The sequence below is a fragment of the Pinus tabuliformis genome, chromosome 2_2, assembly GCF_031772625.1.
Source record: "Pinus tabuliformis cultivar Carrire ecotype Pingquan chromosome 2_2, CPIR1, whole genome shotgun sequence".
In the NCBI taxonomy this organism is placed as follows: Eukaryota; Viridiplantae; Streptophyta; class Pinopsida; order Pinales; family Pinaceae; genus Pinus; species Pinus tabuliformis.
Window position 1 is genome coordinate 700,571,214 of NC_142300.1, and position 10,193 is coordinate 700,581,406.

The following is a 10,193-nucleotide window of genomic DNA, read 5'->3' on the forward strand; positions in this document are numbered from 1 at the left end:
GTGATTGCAGTAGGATTTTTGATGTGTAGATTCAGAAATTTTCACATTAGCCAAGGACCCTATTAGGTGGTTTCAACCTTTAAAGGGGGTGACATGTCCATGGTACATCCATCAAGTGGAAGGTGGCAAGTGACATAATAATGGAATGGAGTGGGGGTCAAGGGAATGATCCAGGCCACATGTGATGGGACAAAGGGTAGCTATAATGAGGGAATCCCACACTTGGGTATATGAGTGTAGGAGGGAGAAATCGTGGTACATAAGTTACCCCGACCTTTGTTTTTCCACCCTTCTTCATATTCCTTTTTCCTTTTATTGATTTTTCTTCATAACTGCTCGAGGCTCCAGGGGATGAGAGCATGATGCGTGGTATATAGCAATAGGTACCTCCTTTTAAGGTGGGGCATTTCATTGCGCACCAAGGGTTGGGACAATCATGGTTTTGTTAATGTGGAGGGGGCTCATCTAGGGCCCATAAGAACGAGGGTGATGGCCATATATAAGGGGTAGAGCTTATGTTTGGATTTTCCCCATGTGCTAAATTTGTATGTCCCGACCATCTTTTGCATCTTGTGGTACATTTTCCTGTTGAGAGTGACCAAATTATGCTTTTTATTTTCTTTTTATCTACATCAACCTCCGGGGCATTGTTCCAGGCTCGATCCAAGGTGTGGGCAAAGGGAAGGAGAGGCTAACCCTATGTGGACCCAGTAGGCACATGTGGACCCAAACAGGATAAATGATGAATGGGGTCAAAATGAGCGGAAAGGGACGATGTATATGGTGTTGGAAAGTGGGACCACACAACCAAAATTAGGATTTCTCATGTAGTTCCAACCCTAAAGCTAGTGGCCAATAAAGGAGATCACACGAGACTAGGATACAAGGCTAAGTACCAAATCAGGCAGAAGAGATAAGAGCACAGACCTAACCAACTCTTTCTGCCAAATCCCCCCACCATTCCATTCCCAAAAGTGTCCGTGAAAAGTAAAAAAAATTACTCAACCAAACCAATGAAAAGTCATACCTTTGGTGTCAGGAGGCCCACCTTCAAACATACATTCATAACAAATGGGCGAGGGAGCACATGGCTAGCTCAGGTGGAGGAGAAAATGGCACATCGAGCTATCTAGTGGTTGCAAGGCATTGTTGGCTATTGGCTAAGGACCATCTAGGAGAACATTTTTCTCCTATAAACACTACCCACAAGTGGTGGGTAACAAGGACAATAGCATAATCTGATTGGCAAGCAACATTAGCATTTGATCTAAAAAAAGATTCCTAATTTGATCTTGTTTGCATAATTTAAAGAGTAATATTGTCACTATCTCATTGTCTCCTAATTTACAAAATCAAAACTGTGGACGTTGCACTCCTTTTTCCTAAAAAATTGCTAGCGTTTTGCAACTTGGACTTTGAGGGAACACTTTTTATTGTCACTTGCTTTGGAGGCTGATTTTGTGCTCCTAATTGTAGATTTGATTGGTAAGGTTTTTTTTAGCCCTTTTGTTATCATTGAGTATCATAAAATGAGCATTGTTTTGATTGTCACAAAGGAAGTGGCTTCTAATTGGTTGCATTGCTTTAAGCTCATCTTGGTAATAAATGCATCATAATCATAATCCTGCAGTAGTGTAATTCACTCTTAAAGCATTTGATCTCCATATTGTTATAAGAGTAATCTAAATAATCCCAAGAATTTCTAATTGCATTGATATATTGGCATTGTCTAAACTCGCACATTAGCATTGTTAAAATGAACATTGATCTTAGTTTATTGTCATTTCATAACCAATTGTTCATTGTAAGATTGAATTACTTTACATTGGCATTAGATATCTAATTGGTCCATCTAGTATTCTTTTGGTGAAGATTGCCCTCATAATTGTTAAGTACTTTTATGTTTATCATTCTATATCAAGTACCTTTTGGGATAATTTGTCTTGAAGCATCTAACAAGCTTCACCTAAAGATAATGACTCATCTCACATTTGCATTCTAGGACTAGACTTGCATTTAATTAACTTACCTCCAAGCATAAGCTTGGTTGATAGAAAGATAGGACCACCCTTCTCACTTAGCTTGCGAAGGATAGACCCTCGTTAGTAGTTAACATAGTGACCTTGTAGTCATCAGAGACACAGTCTCTGCAATGCCGGAGGCATTGGGTGGTTAAATTTCAAGGGGAGGGATCGTTAATCAAGCTTCAATTTTGTTCCCCTTGCTTTCTCTCCACAACTTATTCTCTAGACTACCCTCAAAACAGCTGGGATAAGGGATCCAATTAGATCAGGCATATAACCTAAAATAAACCAAGATTCTGCATCTCACCTAGATTATAGGATTCACGTTTCATCTAGGATAGTGAAGCATCCTTAAGAAACAACTGTTCATCCGGTAACTTGGTAAATAATTTGTTTAAGCAAGTAATTGACTCCATTTAAGGCACTGGTCTTCCACGATAATCTAATTAAATCATTTAAATTGATAATTCAACCAAGTTGCTAGGCCATTCAGTTGTGTCTCCCGGACTACCCCCCATAGTTTGTTGTAGGGAGACATCTAGAACGGACAGGGCAGGGATTAGAGTGATAGCCCCCGCCTTGAGTGTTGTTGCATCTTGCCTGTACAGTTTAGGCGACAATAGGAAACATCCGTAGAGATAGATCAACTGTGTTCTAGGTTGGAGGACCAATTCGCTTTGTATGCAACTATACCTCCAAGAGAGAGGTGGGGAGACATTGAGTTCTAGACTCCATAATTGCACAGAGCTAGGCAGGGTCCATAGAGGAGCAACAGTTGCAGTTTACCCCTCACATGGATCATTGTCCTTGCTACAGGGGCCCATAGTATTTAGTAGTAGGAGGATCAGCGTCAGATGATGTAGTCAGTTCTGGTGTGACAGTTGCAGACTAGTTGTAGTCAGATGCTGAGGAGCACAGAGCAGTGCTGATAATAGTGCAGGAGGCACAATGCAGAATTAACAACAACACAAATTTCTTAGTAGACAGTGCATAAGTTAGTAGTAGTCATAAAATCAAGAGATAGTTGTAGTACAGAGAGACAATTGAATAAGTATTTTGGATGCTTCTTAGTTGCAGTAGTTGCAATAACAACAACAGTGAGAGGGAGTGTTATTTGGGTTGCAGTGCAAATACAAAGCTGGCAGTAGTACAGGTTGTACAGTGCAATGTCAACAACAACACATATTCAACATGGTTTAGCTATAGTTAGTGGCAGATGAATTAGAGTTAGTGCAGTAGTTAGTGGACAGTGGCAGGAAGCTACAATTGTTAGACATCAACAATGTGCATGGAGGATGATGCAAATACATGGTGTTGTAACAATGCAGCGCTAGAGAACACCTTCCTTGCTAAGAGGGAGGGCTAGATTTTGTAGCATTGGAAGTTGTTCTAGTTTCAAACTTTGTGGAGAGGCTAAAACAGAGGAGTTCTCTAAAACCCATACATTGTTTATGGAAATTCCACCTAGAGACAACTCAATTAAATTAATTGATCGATAATTAAAAAATGCCTAAGTCTAACTTAGGTAAATCGATTAACTAATAGTCATTTATTGTGAAAGGTGAGAATTCTCTAGAAACTCACACAGATCGACTTAGAGATGATCGAAGACATCAAGTTCTAATCTTGGTTGTTGGTCTCTCAAATGGAGATAATAAGGGGAAGTCGATGGGGTTGATGGAGAATACACTTGGAGAGTGAATTCCTTGGTAGAGGTCGAGTTTCCTAGCTGTAGTGATTCAGCAGAGAGAAGTTCGAGCCAAAGAGGGGATGCAGAGATAGTGAGGGGTAGAGTCAGTGAGTCTAGAGGAAGTTTTTTAGTTTCAGAGAGTCAAATACAGAAGGGTCGAGTTTCCTTAGTGGGCTTACGCAAAAGCTTCAGAGGTAGAGTTCGATTTGACTAGACAGAGGGTCGATTTAGTTGCTGGAGGTCGGAAGAATTTCTGGAAGGGCCAGTGAGTCATTCTTAGAGGTTGAGTTGGGTAGACGACTTGATCAATTAGAACTTCTAGGTAGAGCGTGAGAGGGTTTGCGTAGCATTGGTGCAAAGGTTGATGCAATGGTTCAAGCAACCCATTTTGAGTCAGTTCAAGAGTTGGGATCAGTGCTGGGTGAGACAAAACTTGTCTCACTAATTTTGTGGCCAGTTTATCTTGTATAGGATTGCCAATATTTGGCATCCAGATTGTACTCATCATTGTTGCATAATAATAAAACCCTTAGTTGCTGCACCGATTTTCCCACATTGGGTTTTTCGGGGGACAATTGTCCAAAAATAATTGTCCTTTTTATGTGTGTGTGCTAGCATATTTCTTTGTTTCCAACGTTTTACTTTCCGCAGTATTTCTATGGTGAAAATTTGCAATGTGATTTATTCGATATTTACCGTAGCAAATAAACCGCATAATTAAATTTACAGTTAGAAGAATAAATTTTTAGTTGTTGCAGTTAGAGTTGTAAACTTTCACACCGCAGACCATACTTCTTTGTACTTGCAGTCATTTTCTCTCTCAGAGAAAGAGCACAGTGACCTCACCTTCTAGCTGGATTTTCCTCTCGAAAGGGTTTCCCAGGTCATATCTTGTGTCAAATGTGTGTTTGAGCTTTTATTTCACTGTTCTCTATTTTCTGCATAATTTTAATTCGCATGCATACACTATTAATAGTAATCTACAAATCTATAAATCTAAAGAGAAAGAAAATTGTAATAGTGTAGATTTTGGATTTTTAAGTATAACTTTATTTGATATGTTGCGATAAACTATCCAGTGGAATATCCACAACAGTTTACGGATCACAAATGAAAATTAGTGTGTTAAAACGAGATCAAAAAAGTTCTATATTTAGCAATCCAAATATCATAGATTTTACAAGGAGAAGGGTCTTCAATAATTGCAACACTTCTAAATCAATTTGAGAGAGATCTTTGTCAAAAGGAATTGAACTATGCTTTTGTTCACACAGAATAATAGAGAAAGATTCTCTCTATTTAAAACAATGTAACAAAGAGGGTTTACCTCTTCTAACACAACAATACCACTACTTTATGCTGCCCAAAGCAACTTTGACAATTCAAATTTGCAACAAAAGCCTACTTTTACCTCGCTTGATTGTGAATTCATGATGATCATTGAAATGTGCCAAGGCATCCAATTCTATTTCTAGATCCTTGTGGTAGAGGAGGAGGATCACATCAATGTTAGGATATTTAAACACTTGAGTTAGTTAAGTTCAACTTGGTCTAATGTGTCATTTATGTAAAAGTTTGTTTCTTTAATATGCATTAGTTGCATTGTAATTCGATAGTCGTAATATGTTCTAGACATAGAATGATATGATAAATCATATTCTCCTCGATACTAACATCTATTGATCCATGGATTAACACTTGATTGGTCCATGATCTCTATTTAAAGAGCATGGAGGGTCATGGCTGATGATCGATTTTGATAACTCTCTTATGTAAATTTTTTCATTTTTCATTAATAAAATTGCCTCAAGTGGCCACGTTGGCTAGGGCTATGGATTTTTTTCCTCTTAGAGGGTTTTAACCATGTAAAAATACTAGTGTTATGATCTTTGATCTGGTTATGTGAGTGGTCACTATAGGTGTATGTCTTGTATTGAATACCCTATTTTCCCGAACAATCAATGCATTAAAAGAATGATGGAGATTAAGACATGTTGAAGAAGGGATTGGTCACCATCCTAGATATGTTGATGGAGGAAGGACTCTAACTTGTCAATGCATATCCCAAATAATGTCGGGGAGTGAAGATACCCTTGTTTGATTGCAATAACACTGTTGATAAAATTTGACACCCCTTGCGTTATGTGAGATTGTCAAGGATGGACTCATAAAGATGCATGATAGTTTTATTGAGAAATATAGCTACGGGAGTTTCTTGCACATGTTAGGTGTGAGTGTGCAAGAAATAGTTAAAGACAACCTCTAGTGACCACTTAGAAGTAAAAGTGAGAAATGGTACCTTCTTGTAATTTCACTTAAATAAATACAAGTGAAAGTAAAATTTCTTATATTCTCTGTCTTAGAAATATAAATGATATATTTTAGAGATTATAGAATATTAGTGAATTTTGAGCTGTTCTAATCTTATCCATATGCTTTATTGTTGAAATAAGGTGGTTTCTAGGATTAAGCAGATTAATTTCTAAGATATGGGAAATTAGTTGCTAGGATTGAGGAGATTAGGCATAAATAAGACAAGATGGGAGAAGTTGAAACACACATGAGAACAGTTGAGAGAGGTGGGGGCCAAGAAAGGGAGGAGAGTGCATTTGAGAGGAGAAAATGCAGATCCATTGCAGCAAACAACGAGGGGATTCACACAACAGCAGCATTGTACAATTGTATTAGCGATAGCTGCTGCCTTCTTTTTTCAGTAGAGCCATACATCTATTTCAATAAGTTATACTTCTTTGTTTTGTAGTATTTTTGTTTATGGTACAACTATGTTACAGTAGACCGTGGAGGTACCTTTTAAGCTTTGATCATTGGAATGATAAGCTGATTTGAAGGAGAAAATCACTGTGCATGTGTGTTATTCATTTATTGCTTCCATTGTTCATTTTTCCAGCCATGTGTGATTGTTGCATTTTCAAAAATATTCATTTCTATGATTAAATAAGTATAGATCTGATTTATTTAATTAAGAGAAACTTAGGACAACAGTCATCTAGGGCCTTTGGCCTTTGGAAAATTTGACACGCTATGATAAGGCTCTTTGAAATGTTGATGTCTCTATGTCTCTACGATAGGGTCTTTTGCATGACCAAGTCAAACACCTTATGAATGTTGGCAAATTAGCAGTAGGATTTTGTAGACATTGTCTCAACCCCTTAATACTGCCTTGGTGTGTAAGAATATGGTTAATGGTTTGGTGTGCTAGTTGAAACCATGCTTATTGTCTCAGTTAAAGTTGTCTTGTCTCAAGATCCTTAGATAGATGCAAATGGAGTGTTGTAGCTGTTACCTATCTGATTAGCAAAAGGTCACTAAGGTCCTGGCAAGCCTGTTGGATGGGCACGCATAGTGTAGAGACCCTTTGTCACTTTGGCCCAATCCCTTGTTATTTAGATCCAACAACTTTCTAAATGGTCAAGGGAGAAGTCCCAAATATAACCCCAAATAATTTCAAACAAAACCAATGCCTTATGTGGGGTCAAATTGAGGTGGAGGTGTTAACTTTTGGAAAACTGTTTGGCTGTTTATGATATAAATGTGCAACAGAAGATGAAACATTGAATTAATAGACACCAGATCACTGAAAGTATATCATGTGACTAGTTGTTTTTGGTGTACATAATTTAACCTAACCAAATATATAAATAGTTTGTTGTTTGGACTATTGGTTTAAGATTTATAAGTCAAAACAACTTGTTGTCTTGTAGATCAGATTGTAAAAGTCAACGTAAAAAACAGGGACAACAACTTGTAGAGTCCAAGACAACAATCATGCTAGTGCAACTTCACTCCTAGATGTTATGTGTAGGGGTGGGAAGGATTGAGCAACTAATATGAGACTTGAAAGGCTTCTCTTCAAACTATGACAACTAAGAAAGACAATTTCTTGCAAGCTGGAAATTGTTTTTTCAAATTTTTTGTTAAAACACTCTTGGGCAAATTGTCCGAAAAATTCCAATCTAAAGATAAGCCTTAAATACAGCTTTGACACAACAGAGTTACTAGAGAGATTTCTTGAGTATGAGTGTTGGAGATCTTTAGTATTATTACAGTTTACATAGGTACAACCATCAAAATAAATTCAGATCCGCAAAATATCAGCTAGATATAACAGTAAAATATGCCCATATAAAACATGTATGTACCCTTGGACTAGATCTATCAATAAGCTCAAATTTCTCCAAGAGTTTTAACTTGCTAGTAAGATAAATCAATTAAAATTAGCAAGTAAATAGTCTTAAGCTAATGCAGAAAAGTAAAATTTTTGAATTTTTTAAAAGAATTGAGTGGTTGTTGAGTGAATACCTTGTGCCCAACTTACCTCACTTTTGTTGGAGTGTGAAATTTTCACCTTCTTAAGTTGATCTTGTTGATAGATCAAGGGATTTGGTTTGGTCTCTACGAGAAGTCGCCTCCACTATTGACTTAATACCTTAAAAAATGTTCAAACCCAACTAGGAGCGATCCCTTTGGCACGGTGTCTGTAGTCTTTAGATTGAGTGTATGATGAATACGAACCCTACATGATTTGAAACTCCCCTTTGGAATGGTCCAGTTGCTTGGAGTGAACCACCCTCAAAATAAGAAATTCAAGTGGGGTTTCCCCTAGTTCACCCTCTCCAAATGACTAAATAACCCCTTGGTGGTTCAACCTATTAACTACTGTGTACGTTTATTTTTTATTGAGTTTATTAGCTTATATTAACAAGAGCAAGATTAAGAGAAAAAATACAAATTAAATCCACTCCACACAATGAACATAAAATATATGGATAAAGGTTTGCAAAAAGTGAGCTCTTTTATTAAAATGATGGCACTAATGTCATAGGACCACTGTGAAAATTCCTTGAATGCAAGAACTGGAGTTAATATTCTAATTGTTAATAGTTTATTTGTCTTTTGAATTATTATTCGGCAAATAATGATTAAATCATTGATGCAATATTCACAATAAAAAATGTTGCGGAAATATAAAAATATGGAACTGAGAAATAGATGCATACACAAAAAATTAACACCGTTATTTTTGGACAATTGTCCCTGGAAAAAAGCTGAAGGAAAACCAATGCAACAAATGAGGGTTTTATTATTAATTCTTCAGCAAAATATGAGAGTACAATTGCTTGCCAATCTGGCCAAGCTCCGACAATTTATCCTGGCAAAATAAACTGGAAGACAACCTTGTCTCCCTCTGCAATCAATCTAGCCTTCTCTGGGAAAATCACACACACTTGGAAATTCACACTACCTGATTGGGTATATGCACTCCTGCCTTCAGAAAATTCGTTCTACCCTAGAAACACCTCTTGGCAAGTTGTCTTGGACTCTTGCCTTCATCTGCCTCTGGAATCAATTTTCCCTGCCTCCCATGAATAGATCTAGGCTCTAGCAACTAAATCGATGCTCCTTCTGACAACTCACACTCGAAATATTGCTAACTCGCATTACATAATTTGACCTACTTTGCAAGTAATTCGACCTCCCTTTTCCTGCCTCTCTGACACTGGAAAATCATTGGGAATCTCTTCTTCGGATCTTTGCTCTCAATCTCTGTTGAAACCCTCCTTCAATGCCTTCCCTAGCTTTAACTGTGCCCTTGTTGAATACTGCAAGTAGGTAGTTGAACTGCTCAACTCGTAACTGATATTCTTGATGCCTCTTCTCCAATCCCTCAACTTGCTCTTATAATCTTCTATTGGACCTCGAACGACAAAGATCTAATCCTAATCAATGAATTAGATCACTTTGACTCCATAAATAGAAGTCTCTAGAGGAAAATTGAATTACCTTAATTAATTAACTTTAATTATCCAATTTCCCTAAGTTAGAGTCAAGAAATAATTAAATTTGGATAATTAATTTAATTAAGGCGTTTTTGAGTCTTATCTCACGAAACCTTTTATGGGTTTTGGAGATCTCGTGTTCCTTAGCCTCCTAGACATCATAGGGACTAGAATACATATTCGCTGCTACCATAAACTAACAACAACAACAACAAATACACGAAGGGAGGCTGGCCTTTTATGGAACAATATACAATGCCTAGTTAATGGCTAGTTTTGTAGGCTTTAATCCTGCACAAATAATTCCTGCAAATAAATTCTCAATAAAACAAAAAAGATTCAATGGCAAACATACACATTAGCACTAAGATTTTACCGTGGAAACCCAAAACCAGGAAAACCAACAAGATTTTTTCAAATATGTTATCTTTATATTAGCATTCATAAACTCCCAGTCCATTAACCTCGATTAGAATACAACCATAGTTCCTTTGACCGGATCTACAAAACCATGGGTTCCAAGTAGTCCTCCTCAAAATATTATTATTACTAGTCATCCACAAGTTGGAGACTTGGTAATTTTTAATAAAATATTTAATTATAACTTTTAAATTTCCCTACAAGGGGTCGACTTGGCTAAAATTTGCCAATTTGGTCCACATTTTCCTTTGCTAATGGTGT